Here is a 15256-nt window from a genome sequence, read left to right on the forward strand (position 1 = left end):
CTCAGGAACGGATACAGATGAACTTCTCAAGTTGGCTGCCTCAGGAACAGATACAGATGAACTTCTCAAGATGGCTGCCCCTCAGATGAACCTCTCAAGATGGCCGCCGCCAGGAGTAGCAAGGTAGGAGTGTAACACTTTCCCTGGCAACTATACAGAGTTCCCTCGAGGGCGGGGCAGTGATCCGGAGTGCGATTACGAACCCCAGGAACACTACACGGCTTCACTGCCACCCTGCCACGGAGTTAGGGTTACCATTTTTTGTCCTTAAAAAAAGAGGACACTTGCCCCGCCCATACCCCGCCCCATTCACGCCCTCACACGCCCCTTTCATGCACTCACCCCGCCCCTTTCCACACCTCGCCCCGCCCCTTGTTGCTCCTCGCCCCGCCCCCGTCACATTTTCCCCTCCCCCTGGTCACCCCCTCATCTCACCTCCCCTCCCCCCGGAACCTCCCCTCCCCCCGGAACAGTCACCACCTCTCCCCTTACTCACGATCTTCCCTGGTGGTCTAGTGACTTCGGGGCAGGAAAGAGCCCGCTCTTTCCTGCCCGGCGCCCTGCTCTGCATCCTGTATGCTGCCTGTGATGGTCTCGGCGAGATTCAAAATGGCCGCCGAGAATTGAAGCGGCCTCGCGAGACTTCAATTCTCGGCGGCCATTTTGAATCTCGCCGAGACCATAATAGGCAGCATACAAGATGCAGAGCAGCGCGCCGGACAGGAAAGAGGGGGCTCTTTCCTGCCCCAAAGTCACTAGACCACCAGGGAAGATCGTAAGGGGAGGGGAGGTCCGCCGCACGTCAGCGTCAGCCCGCCGCCCGCACGTCAGCCCGCCCATTTGTCCAGAAATCCGGACAAATGGGCAGGCTGGCCAAAACCCATCCGGACGCCTGGACATGTCCTCAAAAAGAGGACATGTCTGGGTAAATCCGGATGTATGGTAACCCTACACGGAGTCAGCTTCAGAACGCTGGCATTGAGGATATCCCCTTTCTTGATGGGTTCATCTGAAATGTTCTGGAAATCTGCATGGTGTTTTTTTTTAATTGAACTTATAGGACTGGTTTTTTTGAAAGCTTCCCATATGTAGATATAAATATTATTAAATAACAATTGAATAACACTGGAACAGCTTAAAACATTCTTATAGCTGCTACAAACAGCCATTTTAAGTTTTGTATTTTGTTTCATTTTGTGTATACTATACAGATGACCAAATTGCATTGAGGACAGTGGTGTGCTGGAGCCGGCTCGCACCGGCTCGCAAGAGCCTGTTGTTAATTTTCCTTCCGACTTGCGAGCCGGTTGTTAAACACCGTGAGCTGGCTCTCCTCCCTCCCTCCCGCCGGATCCGTCCCTCACCGACCTTCGCATTCTTCGGGGCAGACAGTCTTGCCTGCCCGCTACCAGCGCTGACTCTCCCCCGCTGCCGATGCGCGCTTTAAAAATGGCCGCCAAGACTTCCAGAAGCGGCCCCGCGAGACTTCTGCTGAAGTCTCAGCAGCCATTTTGAAGCGCGAACAGGCAGCGGGGGAGAGTCAGTGCTGGTAACGGGCAGGCAAGACTGCCTGCCCCGAAGAATGTGAAGGGCAAGGAGTCGGTGAGGGACCGGATCCAGAGGGAGGGAGAATTCATGGAACAACTCGGGAGGGGGTGGCAGGGGAGAGAAGGGAGTCGCTGGGCATTTGTGGATGAGGGAAGAGAAGGGTCGCTAGGTATGGGTGCATGCAGGGCAGGGGAGAGGAGGGTCACTGCTGGACATGGGTGGATGGAGGGCAGGGGAAAGGAGGGTCACTGGGTATGGGTGCATGCAGGGCAGGGGAGAGGAGGGTCACTGCTGGACATGGGTGGATGGAGGGCAGGGAAAGGAGGGTCACTGCCTGGTGTTTTGTTTTGGGGTTCAGAGACCCCTGGGTTCTGTATGGTACTGGAGTTCAGCTGTCCAGTGGCAGAGAGAACCTCCAAGAAGGCTGGATTGACCTCAAATCTGACTCCATCTCTAAATAGCACTAGTACTGAGGTAATCAAGAAGTTGTGAAGTTCTAAAAGGAATTGCCACTGAGAGAGATGTTAGGTCTAAGGGACCCGCATTAGTCCGCCTCTCAGCACTGGCAAGGAAAAGATACCAGCCTTATGACAAACTGGATTTAGGCTACAGGCTATACAATGCGGCGAAAGAAAGCCTGATAAAGGAGAAGCATTTATACTTACAGCCTTTGATCATTAAGTGAAGCCCATAGAACATCATTTGGGATGAGGAGTTTATTTGCCAAGATACAAGCCAAATCAGTGGTTAACAACAGGCATGTACAATCAATTAGTTTTAAGACTATAATAATCCAGCTGCAAACAGGTGCTATCTGAATCTTAGTCTTTTATAATTTCTTTTACCAATCAAAAGGTTTTACATGGGAAAGCAATTAGATAATTTGTCAATTCTGCTGGTCACATTGGTTTCCCCTGGAGAGAGAGAGTGGCAACCCTTCTCTCTAGCTTAAACCAGGAAATACACTAACTTTTATATGTTCATACAGGATATCAGTAATATGACAGTAAGCCCATCTGATTGGATCTAATTATGTCATGGTTGTCACTGATTGGCTTATGCTAATGAGTAGCTTCATCTCGTGAACATGGTCTCATCTTTAGCATGCTTAACCACAAACTTAAGCACGACCTTACACCTAGTTTGAGGAGCCATCTGTATCCTGTTTATGAGGTTTCTGCCCCCTAGCTTCTTCCTCATTTTGCTGCATGGTCCGTCTTTATTTTGCTGCATGGTGGGTCCCAATAGCTCAAGAGTTTGCTGGAACTTCAGAGTTCAAATTTCGGCTAATGGCCTTTACTTTTCTTGTCATTTTTAGAGCCTGAACCTAAGTCTCAGGCCTGGGCTTCCAAATAATTATACATATCCCCACTTGAAGGCCTGGGTAAACAAGGCCTTCACAAAATGTGGTTAAGGTCAATGCTTGTTGCTAACGAACTAGTCCTGCACCTAGGTGTTCGCTATCGCCTCAAAATATTGAGCTAACTCTCTGTTGTCATGAGCTCAACAGACATATGATTAGTACTCTGATTGTAGGCTGTCTTAGGTTGCAGGTATCCAGAATCCCTAAGCAGGTTGGAATTCTTGGGCCTAACTTTACCCGTCATGGCCATCTAATCATGAGCACTAAGAAGCGTATAGCAACTACGAGAGGCACTAGCAAAAGGGATCTTTATGTTTAGAATTGCCAACGGTATAATTACAAATAAGCTAAAAAAAACCATTAGGGTTTGCATCATACAGCAAAATGGTAGCAACAATTGCTATGGTTAGATCCCATATATCGTTATAATTATGAAACTCCACAGGAAGATAACCTAGGAAAATTATAATAAGAAGGGCCATACTTAGGTCGTGACAAAGATATAGTGACTGGGGAGCATGGGGTTTCCCTTTTACGAGCCCACCCCAGGGTTTTATATATCCCTTATCATAACCCCACTCGAAGCGTGGTCAAACCTACAGAAAGACATGCAACTTAAGTAAGCCTATACCAAAGTTAAATAATGGCATAACTGACTGATACTAACAGGGTTTACACCTACATTGTGATATTGTGGCCAGTATTAAGGTTTAATGTTACCCTTGTATGAGCAGAATCAATTTGAATTGCATAAGCAGAAATAGCAGAAATGAGTTTTCATGAAATATTCAAAATCAATAGTTATGAACATCCATTCATAATAGAAAATGTGTCATTAGCCTAAAAGGAAATAATAAGAAAAATAAAAATTAAAACCTTTCCAATAGACAGGATTATTGCTAAACTGAAAATGAAACAAATTATGAGTCCATAATGTCAATAAATAGCAACTGTGAATCTCAAATTAATAATCTCTTGATCTTGTTTGGTTGTATTATGCTGGAGGTTCTAAAATGTCAAAATTCTAGACTTTACTGAAGACTATAATATTTTTCAGGTGAACCCAAGATAAATGGCTCCCATACTCGGTTGTAATTCAGGATTGGGACACACTGGGTTAACTTTCAAGAAGGATAGGATTAATCAGCAAAAATAGAGTTGTCAGGTGAGATATCAGGCCAAATAGAATAGAGTGGGATAGGAAAAATATCAGCCAAAGTAGAAGGATTAGGAGGGGTAAAAAGCAGTTCAGGTGTGGTAAGATTTTCAGTAGGCAAGATAGTAACCGTTGTGTCGCTATCAGTATAGGAAGTATTAGCAAGAAACAAAGTATGATTGTCAGCGGAGGTAATATGGAATTATCAGTGGAAAATATATGCAACGTAAGGTTTTCAGTTGGTAAAGTAGGGCTGTGAAATTATCAAGAAGTGCAATATCAAAGGTGAAATTATTAGCCGAAAAGATGTCACTGTCAGTGTAATTGTCAACCAAATGGTGTCAAACTTAGCAGAAGCAGAGCTAAACAGTATAATCAAGAAAAATGCAATATTTAAAACACACAAGTCCAATGATGATGGAGTATTCTTGTACCAGGAGATTCTTCTACGCAGTAGAACTTTCTGTGTCCTCAGAAGAATCGTTGAACCCCTGAGTCAAGGTATCAGAGTGCTGCTCGGCTGGGGTTAAAAGAGGATTACACAGTTCAGCTTGACCAGGATCAAGCTCTTTAGATGTTTGCAAGGGCAGAAAGATCAGCAACAGTAGGTGGTGGTATTAAGCAGATAATCTTTTGACAAGGGACGTTGTAACTTCAAGGTAAATGTTCTGAAGGCCGTGGTATACTCTCTATGTACTAAATAAGTCTCTTATGTTCAAGGAATTGGGGTTTACAAAATATCCCCACTTCTGGCTTGTGTAATCTGAAGGAAGCAAGACAGAAATGTTATTTCTAATTATGAATAGTACAGAGTGCACATGATACAAAAGAATAGATTACAGTAAAAATTAAAAAATATGGATATGCCGAGAAATTAAAGTTTATAATTATGATGTTGGAAGTCCATGTGATCGACTTGTCTCCAGAAGACAGTGTCGCCCATTGGAAAAGGAAGGCACTGTATGGTTGCAGTAAAGTGCACACATGGTAATGCATGTGTAATGGCATGCAGGTTCTGGAAAACATGATCCACAAAAATAATCAAAATGATGGAATATTCACAAGCAATTAAAGAGGGCCTAAATTAAGGATATCATTTGGATGCAGAATTATCATTGGGTAAGTTGATGTGGTGGGGCTTTTTCTGTTGCTGTCTCTAGCCAGAAGTTATTAGAAGCAAAACTAGCAGAATGGAATCGAGGCCATAGGTCAGGATGGCAAATTCACCTGCGTTGACTACTATTCCCCAAGGGTTGAGCCCTAAGGTTCAAGCGACCTGCAGGACGTATAAGTAGAATTAAACTGGTGAATAAGTAATGCTTTAAAAATAGTAGAAAATAGAAAACAGAATCAGGATATGGGTCCACTCTGGTAGCCAAATCTCAGCACAGGATTGTTGAATTTTTAGGGACATCTTTCCTCTGGATAATGTCCATTTGGATACAGCGTAGTGGTGGAATCTTTCCAATTGCAGTTTATTTGGGATCATCCAAATAATATTCTGGTTTGTTGAATACACTTCTGTATCCATCTGAGAAAAGATTGAACTTAATACAGATATGTAGCACAGTTTATATGAGTATTTAGGCTATGGAATTCCATTGCTTAAGTTCTGCTTGTATCACAGAGGATAAATGTGTAGAAGAAATATCAGAGATGGACTGTGCAGGGGGTGGAGAGATGTCAAGGGGAGGGGCATGAGAGGGGGAGTGGTCTCAGAAAAAAGGAGGAGTTGCAGAAAGGGCAGGAGCTTTGGAAAGGGGAGGCATGTCAGGGGTGTGGTTACGGGTGTTGATGGGAGGGGTTTGGAAGAGGGGGTGTGGCTATATGGTCAAAGGAGGTAGGGCAGGGGTGTGGTTGGAAATGGGCGTGGTAGAGGGAGCATCAAGGGGAGGGGTTTCAGAAAGGGTGTGAAGCAGGGGAAGTATAGATGGTGTGAGGGGGCGGAGCAACAACAAGATTTGGGGTATTAGAGGGAGGTGGATCAGGGGTGTGGCTAGGGGCGTATCAAAAGGGAATGGGTAAGGGGCCTAGGTAGGTGGTAGGGCAAGTGGTAAACAGGAACGTTTTAGGACAAATAGTAAAATTGGCATAAATCAAGTGAGCAGTTAAAAAGAAAAACAATCCAAAAACCCGTCTATGAGGTTATCATAAATAGCGAGCATGTAACTGATTCCTGTATCATGTAACGTCTAATGAATTTAGGCTTAAGTAGCAACTAGCTTCGGAAAAGAACTAAGCAAGGGTTAATCCTCATACAGTGAAGGGAGGTATATGACAAGTTAACCTTGCTTCCGGTGCTTGATTTGTGTTCGTTGCCCATTGTAAATATCACAATGCCTGTAAACTGTAAGTTTTAAATTAACATGAGAACTTTTCATAAGTTACTTAGTAGCTGTAGAAATAAAGAAATCACTTATTGTAACGTGTAGGAATTACACGGAAAGAGGCAGGAAAAATCAAAAAATAAAGCATGATTATCTGTATACATAGACCGAAAAGTAAAAGTTGAATTCACAACTACGTATGCATGTGAAATAAACATTTAAATATAATGTATTTTCAAGTAAATTACTCATATAAAGAAATCTGTAAATGAACACAATGAAGCTTTTATCTCAAGGAGCAGCATGAACGTTGATATTCTATAAAGAATCTGTATCTCAAATGTAAACGTAGTTGTGATCACAGCTTCCCCTCTCGCTTGGCGGATAACTCCCGATGTTTAGTAGACCAGAGGTCTCAGTTCTATAGTTTCAGAAATAAATGTCTTATGAGTAATAAATCTATTAACTTCAAAAATGACTATATAGAAAGCTGACACTGGTACTTCCTGTAAATGAAAAGGAATGAGGAATTTCTACGTACAGTTTCCATTGTAAGGGTTAGAAATCCCTATCTAAAAGATAGCTCAAACCATCCCTGAATAACATTTAAATGTCGAAAACTATTGTAAAATCTTTTATGTAGATAGTCTAGCAATAGTTGAACTATTTAAAAGCAGGTTAGGAATACAAATTAGAATGTTTTTTTTTTTCATCATAAGTGAAAAGCAGGACATGGTACCAATGGAGAAGGCGGCTGTTTCCGGAGAGGCGATATTATCGGCAAACAGCAATACGTTGGGCAAAGGGATTTCCCTTGGGGAGAACCGAGAAAGTGTTCGATACATGGGCTCAAGCGGGGTTGCGCACGCTGGGTCAGCTATGGAAAGATGGGGTAATGATACACTTTACAGACTTACAGGAGGAATATGGCCTGGGGGAGAGAGATCTTACATATTACTGCAACCTGCGCAGCTTCATTAAAAAGAAAGCGCAAGATGAGTTGGACCTAGCTGAAACAGCCCTAGAACTAGCGATAAATAGAGGGGGAGGCAGGGGAGGAATCACCAGGATATATTTAGCCTTGTTGGGAAGGACAGATCCTCAGGTACTTTACCAAGCTAAATGGGAGAAGGTGCTACAAACCACCTACCCTGAAACAATATGGAAGGGGAATTATAAATATTTGCTTAAGCCATCCCTTGGCTCAAACGGTAAATGAAAATGGTTTTAAGATGTTTTATTGGTGGTACTACACCCCCGACCGGCTACAAAAGCTGTACCCAGAAATGTCGGGGCAATGCTGGCGGGAGTGTGGTCACAGAGGCACATTCTATCATATTTGGTGGTCCTGTAAGAAAGTTGAAATGTATTGGAAAGATGTAATGCAACTGGTTAATACAGTTCTACAGAGGACACACTTATGGAAGGCAGAACACTGCCTACTACACTTCAGACCAGCAGCAATACCGAGCTGGCAGCATAGGTTGGCGATTCAATATTTTGTAGCGGCAAGACTGGGACTGGCTCGCGCCTGGCGGCAAGTGGAGCCACCATCAATTCAGGCGGTCAGTAGGAAAGTGGAGCACCTCTATCAGATGTCAAAACTAACAGCTATGCGAAGACGATCCATGCTAGTCTTTAACAAAATTTGGACACTTTATGAACAGTATAAGGAACAGCAGCACTCACCACCGGGATAGGGAGGGAAGGGAGGGAAACTACAGTCGGGGATAGGCATAGATTGATGTAAGAAGCAAGATGTCAATGTGTAGTTGAATATCTGTTAATATGTATCTGTGAAACTTTAATAAAAAAAAAAAAAAAAAAAAATATAAGTGAAAAGCAGAAGAATCCGTTACAGGAAGCCAATGCAGTCTAAAGAAACATTGTGATCAGAGCTTGCTTCTAGAAAATACAGCTTTTAACATGATCTGTAAGTTTGGCAATAAAACTGCAGAAAGCCAATAGACATGTTTTGAACCCAATTTTTAAAAAGGAAAAGATGTAAAAACTAGATATCTCTATGAGACCTCATTGTCTGGCCTTTACAAGTTTTAAATAGGCCTGACAAGAGACACAGTAATTTATGATCCTCCTTAATAATTCAAAGCCAAGTTAGGAAATGAAGATTCTATTAAAATTTAATCTGAACCGTGTTATGCTTCCACGATTAGGGCCCTTAATCATGAGAGCATATCAGGATACAGAAGGGAAAAAGCCAAAAATTAGCTTATGTATTCCCAGAAATCAATTAGAATTTGGAGTATATTTTAAATTACAGAGGAGGAGCAGCCCTATAAGCAGGAACGTTTCTTAGAACATTACAGTATAACTCAAAAATCCAAAAAATCAAGGATATCAACAAATGCACACCATAGATCATTAGGATATGTCCATATAGACCAGCATGGTAATTTAACAAATACAAATCCCTAACATAGCTTGTGAAAATAAAGTAAACAAGTTATAGCTTTCTTGTCTTCTTATTCTCTCTTATAGATTTCCAAAAGCTGTAATGGGACAAGATATGACAGCAAGCACTAAATCTAGTATAATTAAAGCTTTCAAACTTCAGAAACCGGAAATAAATGTAAAATTAACCTGCGTCAGGGCATGAGAACATATATACCTAATTTTATGTATTAATATATCTTAAAAACCCCAAATAACTATGTGGCCACTTGACAATCAACATATAACAAGTACAGATGACAGATACATTTAAATATGACAGTGTCTGCAGACATAAAAAATACCATATGGTACCGGAGACATATTAGTTGATAGAAAAAGTTCAGAACCCTCAATAATGACCCCACAAAGATAAGAGAAAGCAATTATTCTGCAATTAATTAATTATGCATAGTAACCCTAAAGTGCCGCTACCTTATATTAAGGAGAAAAACTTGTTAGATTCCCTCTCGATAGAGAACCAGGAAGTGACAAACAGTCTGGAGAAGTTTAAAGCAGTAAGGGAATAATACTTTCATAGTACATATTCGGAATAACACCGAGGGACCCATACAGACAAACAATTCAAACTTTAATCTTTACATTAGATACCAAAAATCTAGAGGAAGTGGTGTTCCCACAGAAACTAGCCACCGCACACAACCAAAGCAGGGAAAGAAAAACCACACTCATACACATACACAGCGAAATTGTCCCACATAGAGAGCTGGTACTTTGTATTGAGGACAAAATTTAATTTAAAATTTAGTAAAATAAAACATCTAAATTAGACCTAACTCAAACCTATAGCAACTTATAACATGATTAGGGAGCAGAAAAGCAGAACTTATCCTTACAAGCTGTATTCTAACTTTTTATGACTGTGGTAGGTTTCAGAGGAAATGTTTGTAATGCATTGGAATGCAATTCAGAGCTACTCCTAAACAGGTCAGTGTTATCTCTTTCTAAACATATTATAATGTGTATTAAGCAATATAAATCAATATGCAAAGTGGCCAAAGTAGTCTAGAACTATGTTCTAGACCCGTAATATGCTCTAGAACAATGTTCTAGAGTAATAAAATATAATGGGCAGACCTAGAACCAAGTCCGAGGCCGCAAATTTAGGGGGCAGCTTTGAGGACTCACATAAAGGGATATAACCAAGTGGATATGTTAACAGTCTACAAAAGCAAGCTATGATTATCCTGGAAGGAGACATGCAACATGCAGAAAAGTAAAAACCATACTCACGCGTCTTCCAAAGTGCCTACCTCCGGCGTCGAAAGTCTAGAACAGAAATGATTGATTGGCGGAAAGCTCCATGCTTTGACCGCAGGAAAAATAAAAAGGAAAACAACTACACCCTGATAGGTTAGGTATAGTGCTACCGAAAAAGATATAGTCGGGGGTAACTAATAGGGTGTATAACTAATAAATACTGTTCCCCAGGGTATGCCTCTGTCGGCCTCCAGGAGGCGCCAGGAATTAACACTGTTCCAAGTATTGGCCGCCAGGAATTTGCACTGTTCCAACTGGTAGAGCCCCCAAACGGGGTCTGCAGTACCCTTCCAAGGGTCGAGGATCAGGCCAGGAGCTTGCACTGTTCCGACTGGTAGATCCATGGACCGGAGAACAGTGACCTAATGGGATTGCGCATGATAGGAGCCAACATTGTTCCAACTATCTCTCATTAGATACTTAAAATTTCAGAATAAAAATTTAGAGCCCCTAATCAGCCCAGCTAGTAGCCCACATACGCGGGGCGTCCCCACAAAGCATAGTGCGCATACCGGTTCTAGACTAATTGATAGAGAGACAAATATTGTAGACTGTGGAGCTTGGCACACCCATAGAACCGGGTGGGAAATTAGCTCAATTCCTAACAATTTGAGGACTGTCACCTGCCACCAGCAGCTGTAAACCCCAAAGTGGGTATCAGTCACAAGCCAATTATCCCTATTAGTACACCACGAAAGACAAGAATGAAGATAAAAAGGATGGGGACAGACTAGGATGAAAGAAAACAAGAGGAGAGACGGTGGGAAAGAGGGACAGGAACAAGGGGAAAGGAAGGAGAAAAAAAAAAGGAAGATAGATATAACCATAAGATCATGGAGGTAGGAACCTGTCACAGGTATGATAAGTGTACGGGTACATACGGATGAATGGGAAAGATGGAGCACAAAATCTTAAAGTTCAAACGGTGTGAACGAGGACAGTAACAGGAAGACATAGTCACCCCAGTACCTGCTGGTGTGTCAGCCACATAAAGTGAAGAACCGGGCAGAAAACTGGAGACATAACTAACAGGGGACAAAAAAAAAACTGAACAGAAAAAACAAACCGCCCTATAGAAACGAATTATTGGAAAATGAGGTCATAACTAACACCGATATACTGCGAACAACGACAGGTATATCAGCATTTGTTTAAGAGTGTGGGGGGGGGGGAGGAAGTGAGCAGGAAGCGAGTAATAGCAATCAGGAAGTACCGGAAATCATAGTTTCTTACCTGTAATGGTAGTTTTCCGTGGACAAAGGATCTTCTAGCCACACCTTCTGAATATTCGTCACGGTGACGTGCGAGACCCGGAATCCAATAGGAATGCTTTAAAAGTAAACACATTAGCATTAGCGCATTCCCGCCTAGACCGGCACTATAAATACCCTTGACAGCTCAGAATAGTCAGTTCATTAAAATAGCTACGACAACCAGGGAGGGTAGGGAGGGATTGTGTGGCTAGAAGATCCTTTGTCCACGGAAAACTACCGTTACAGGTAAGAAACTATGATTTTTCCATGGACAGGATCTTCTAGCCACACCTTCTGAAGACTCCCAAGCATACACAGGTAACGTTACATAAGACATTATAATGTGAAGCACCCACAAGCCTGATTTCATAACATGTTACCTGTGATAGGAGGAGGAGGAAGGTTGTCGCTTACATAGCCTCTTGTAGGATCGATAGCCCAAACAGCGAATCTGCTCTAGATGCTGTATCAAGACAGTAATGTTTAGAAAAAGTATGTAGAGATGACCAAGTAGCCGCTCTGCAAATATCTAAAAGAGGTGCACTGTGCAAAAATGCAGTTGAAGAAGCTTTTGCTCTTAACTTATGGGCTGTCACATGAGGATGTGACTCTTGCTGCTGATAGCAAAAATTTATACAGCGAGTAACATAAGAAGAAAGTGTTCTCTTAGATACTGGTTGTCTGTCCTTCGTAGAATACGAAAGGAACAGCTGTGATGGTCTATGACTAGTTGACGTTCTCTGTAAGTAAATTGATAATGCTCTGGTACAATCCAATGTATGTAACCTGCTATGCACAGTAGATTGATGTGGAGGTGGAAAAAAGACTGGTAAACTAATGGATTGATTGACATGGAAAGACGACACAACCTTTGGAAGAAATTTTGGATGAGGTCGTAATATTGCTTTATCATGTAAAATTTGAGTATACGGAGAATAATAAACCAATGCTTGCAGTTCTCCAATTCTTCTAGCTGATGCAATTGCAACCAGGAACAAAGTTTTCCAAGTCAGAAATTGTAAGGAAACTGACGTAAGTGGTTCAAATGGAGGATCCATAAGTTTTTCCAGAACTAGGTTCAAATCCCACGCTACTGGAGGTATGCGAGTAGGAGGGTGAAGATTCATTAAACCCTTTAAAAATCTTTTAGTGATAGGATGTGCCATCACTGTACATTCATCAATTGGATCATGAAAAGCACTAATCGCTGCCATATGAACCCTAACTGAAGATACGGCCATGCCTGATGAAGACAAATGAAGAAAATACTCCAATAATACAGAAATAGGACAAGAAATGGGATTCATATGATGTGATCTACACCAACAGTGAAATCTCTTCCATTTAGCTGCATAAACCACTCTAGTTGAGTGTTTTCTGGAAGATAATAATACATCCAAAACTGGTTGAGAAAAAAAAAAAAGGATGAATCTAATTGATTAGTTGAATAAACCAAGCCGTGAGATGAAGTTTGTTTAGATTTGGATGCAGTAGTTGCCCATTGTTTTGAGATATGAGATCTGGAATGAGAGGAAGGAAAAAAGGCTGGAACAGAGCTAATTGAGTGAGCACTGGAAACCAGGTTTGTCTCGGCCAATAAGGTGTTACTAGTATTACAGACGCTTTGTCCTGAATGATTTTCTGTAGAACTCTTGGAATTAGAGGAATTGGAGGAAAAGCGTAAAACAGATAATTTGTCCAAGGAAGGGCAAACGCATCTGCTGCTATCCTTTGATTTGAAGGCCACCTTGAGCAGTATTTCTGCAATTTGTTGTTCTGTGGGGATGCGAATAGATCTATTTGAGGCCAACCCCATCTTTGAAAAAGAGCGTGAGTAACTGTGATCTTTAGAGACCATTTGTGAGGTTGAAGCTGTCTGCTCAAGACATCTGCAATTTGATTTTGATGACCTGGGAGATACACTGCTCGAATCACCGAATGTAGAGACAGAACTAGTGCCCAGAGTCTGACTGCTTCTCGACACAGAGTTAGAGAACCCATACCTCCCTGTTTGTTGATGTAAAACATTGCTACTTGGTTGTCTACACAAACTTGAATCACTTGAGAATGAAGGAGATGTTGGAAAGCCTGAACAGCTAATCTGACTGCCCTCAATTCCAGAAGATTTATGGAAGAACAACTCTCTTGAAAGGTCCACTGGCCTTGCGTTGAGAACTGATCCAAATGGGCTCCCCAACCAATCTTTGATGCATCTGTGGTAAGTATCTTGGTTGGACTCGGTAAATTGAATGGAGCTCCCACCAACAGATGATGTTGATGTGTCCACCACAACATCTGTAGTTTGATCCGATTTGATAGATATATCCTTGAAGAAAGTGGATGTAGAATAGGACTCCATCGTTTCTTTAAATACCACTGCAGGGGTCGCATATATAGACGAGCAACAGGTAGAACAGCGACCGTTGAGGCCATATGGCCTAAAAGTATTAGAATTTGGCGAGCAGAGAGGATCCTTGCTGACAGAAAATTCTGCATTAATTGAATCAAAACTTGGGTCCGATTCAGTGGTAGTTTTGCTAACGCTTGACAGGAGACCAGATCTGCTCCTATAAACGTCAATCTCTGAGTGGGGGTCAAATGAGATTTCTTGTAATTGATCACTAAACCTAACTCTCCGAGAAGGAGCATGGTCTTCTGCAAATGAAGAAGATTTTGCTGATGAGAGTGTGCTACAATCAACCAATCGTCGAGATATGGGAAAAGTATTATACCCTGACGATATAAATGTGCTACAGGAGCTATGACACACTTGGAGAAGATTCTGGGAGCTGATGTTAGCCCAAAAGGTAGAACTTTGAACTGGTAATGTCGATCTTGGCACACAAATCGAAGGAATCGTCTTGATGATTGATGAATAGGAATATGCAGGTATGCATCCTGTAGATCTATAGCTGAAAACCATACTCCTTGTTTTAGCAGAGGAAGAATTGTTTGTATAGATGACATTCGAAAACGTTGCTTGGGAAGAAATTTGTTGAGTTGTCTTAAATCCAGTATTGCTCTGTAACCCCCATCCTTTTTGGTTATTAGAAAAAATCGGGAGTAAAACCCCTTGTTTATGTCGTGAGCAGGTACAATCTCTAAAGCATTGAGATTGAGGAGTCTGGAGACCTCCTGTTGTAAAAATGGGAGCTACGATTTTGGAACATGAAGACGTGTAGGTAATCGCATAGGTGGGGGCTGTGAAAATCTGAGAAAATATCCATGTTGAATGATGTCTAAAATCCATTTGTCTGTTGTTATAGACATCCAAGAGCTGAAAAAATGTTGAACTCTGCCCCCCACCGGAATCAGAGACAAGGACTGGTCAAAAAGACGGATTGAGTTTTTGCTGCTGGTTTGTTTGAGCAGGTCGTTGTGACCTCCGGTCTCTACCTGCTCTAGCCTGAAAATTGTAATTTTGAGGCTGAGATTTAAATGGAAAATTAGACCGTTGATGGCCAAAAGATTTTCGTTGTTGAAATCTATTCCTTGCATTAAAATATGGTAGTCTTTTATAATTCAATTTTGGAGGCTGCTGTTTATCTTGCTCTAGAGTGTCTAAAGTTGTACAGTCTTCTTTAAGACCTTCAATAAGCTGTTTAACTCGATCTCCAAATAAAGAGTCACCCACACAAGGAGCATCAGCCACCTTTTCGTGAACATCTTCACCTAATGCAGATGCCCTTAACCATGAGAAACGCCTAGATGCAATTGCAGTTGCTGCGTTTCTAAGTGGTGTATCAAATTGGTCGTGTGTAGTACGAATCATTTGTTTAGAACTCTCTTCCAATTTGGTAAGAATCTGTTGAAAATTTGCAATCTCCTGCTGAGGAAATACTGCCTGTAATTTAGACAGATCATCCAAGATGGTATA

This window comes from Microcaecilia unicolor, chromosome 5 (genome assembly GCF_901765095.1).
Source record: "Microcaecilia unicolor chromosome 5, aMicUni1.1, whole genome shotgun sequence".
NCBI lineage: Eukaryota > Metazoa > Chordata > Amphibia > Gymnophiona > Siphonopidae > Microcaecilia > Microcaecilia unicolor.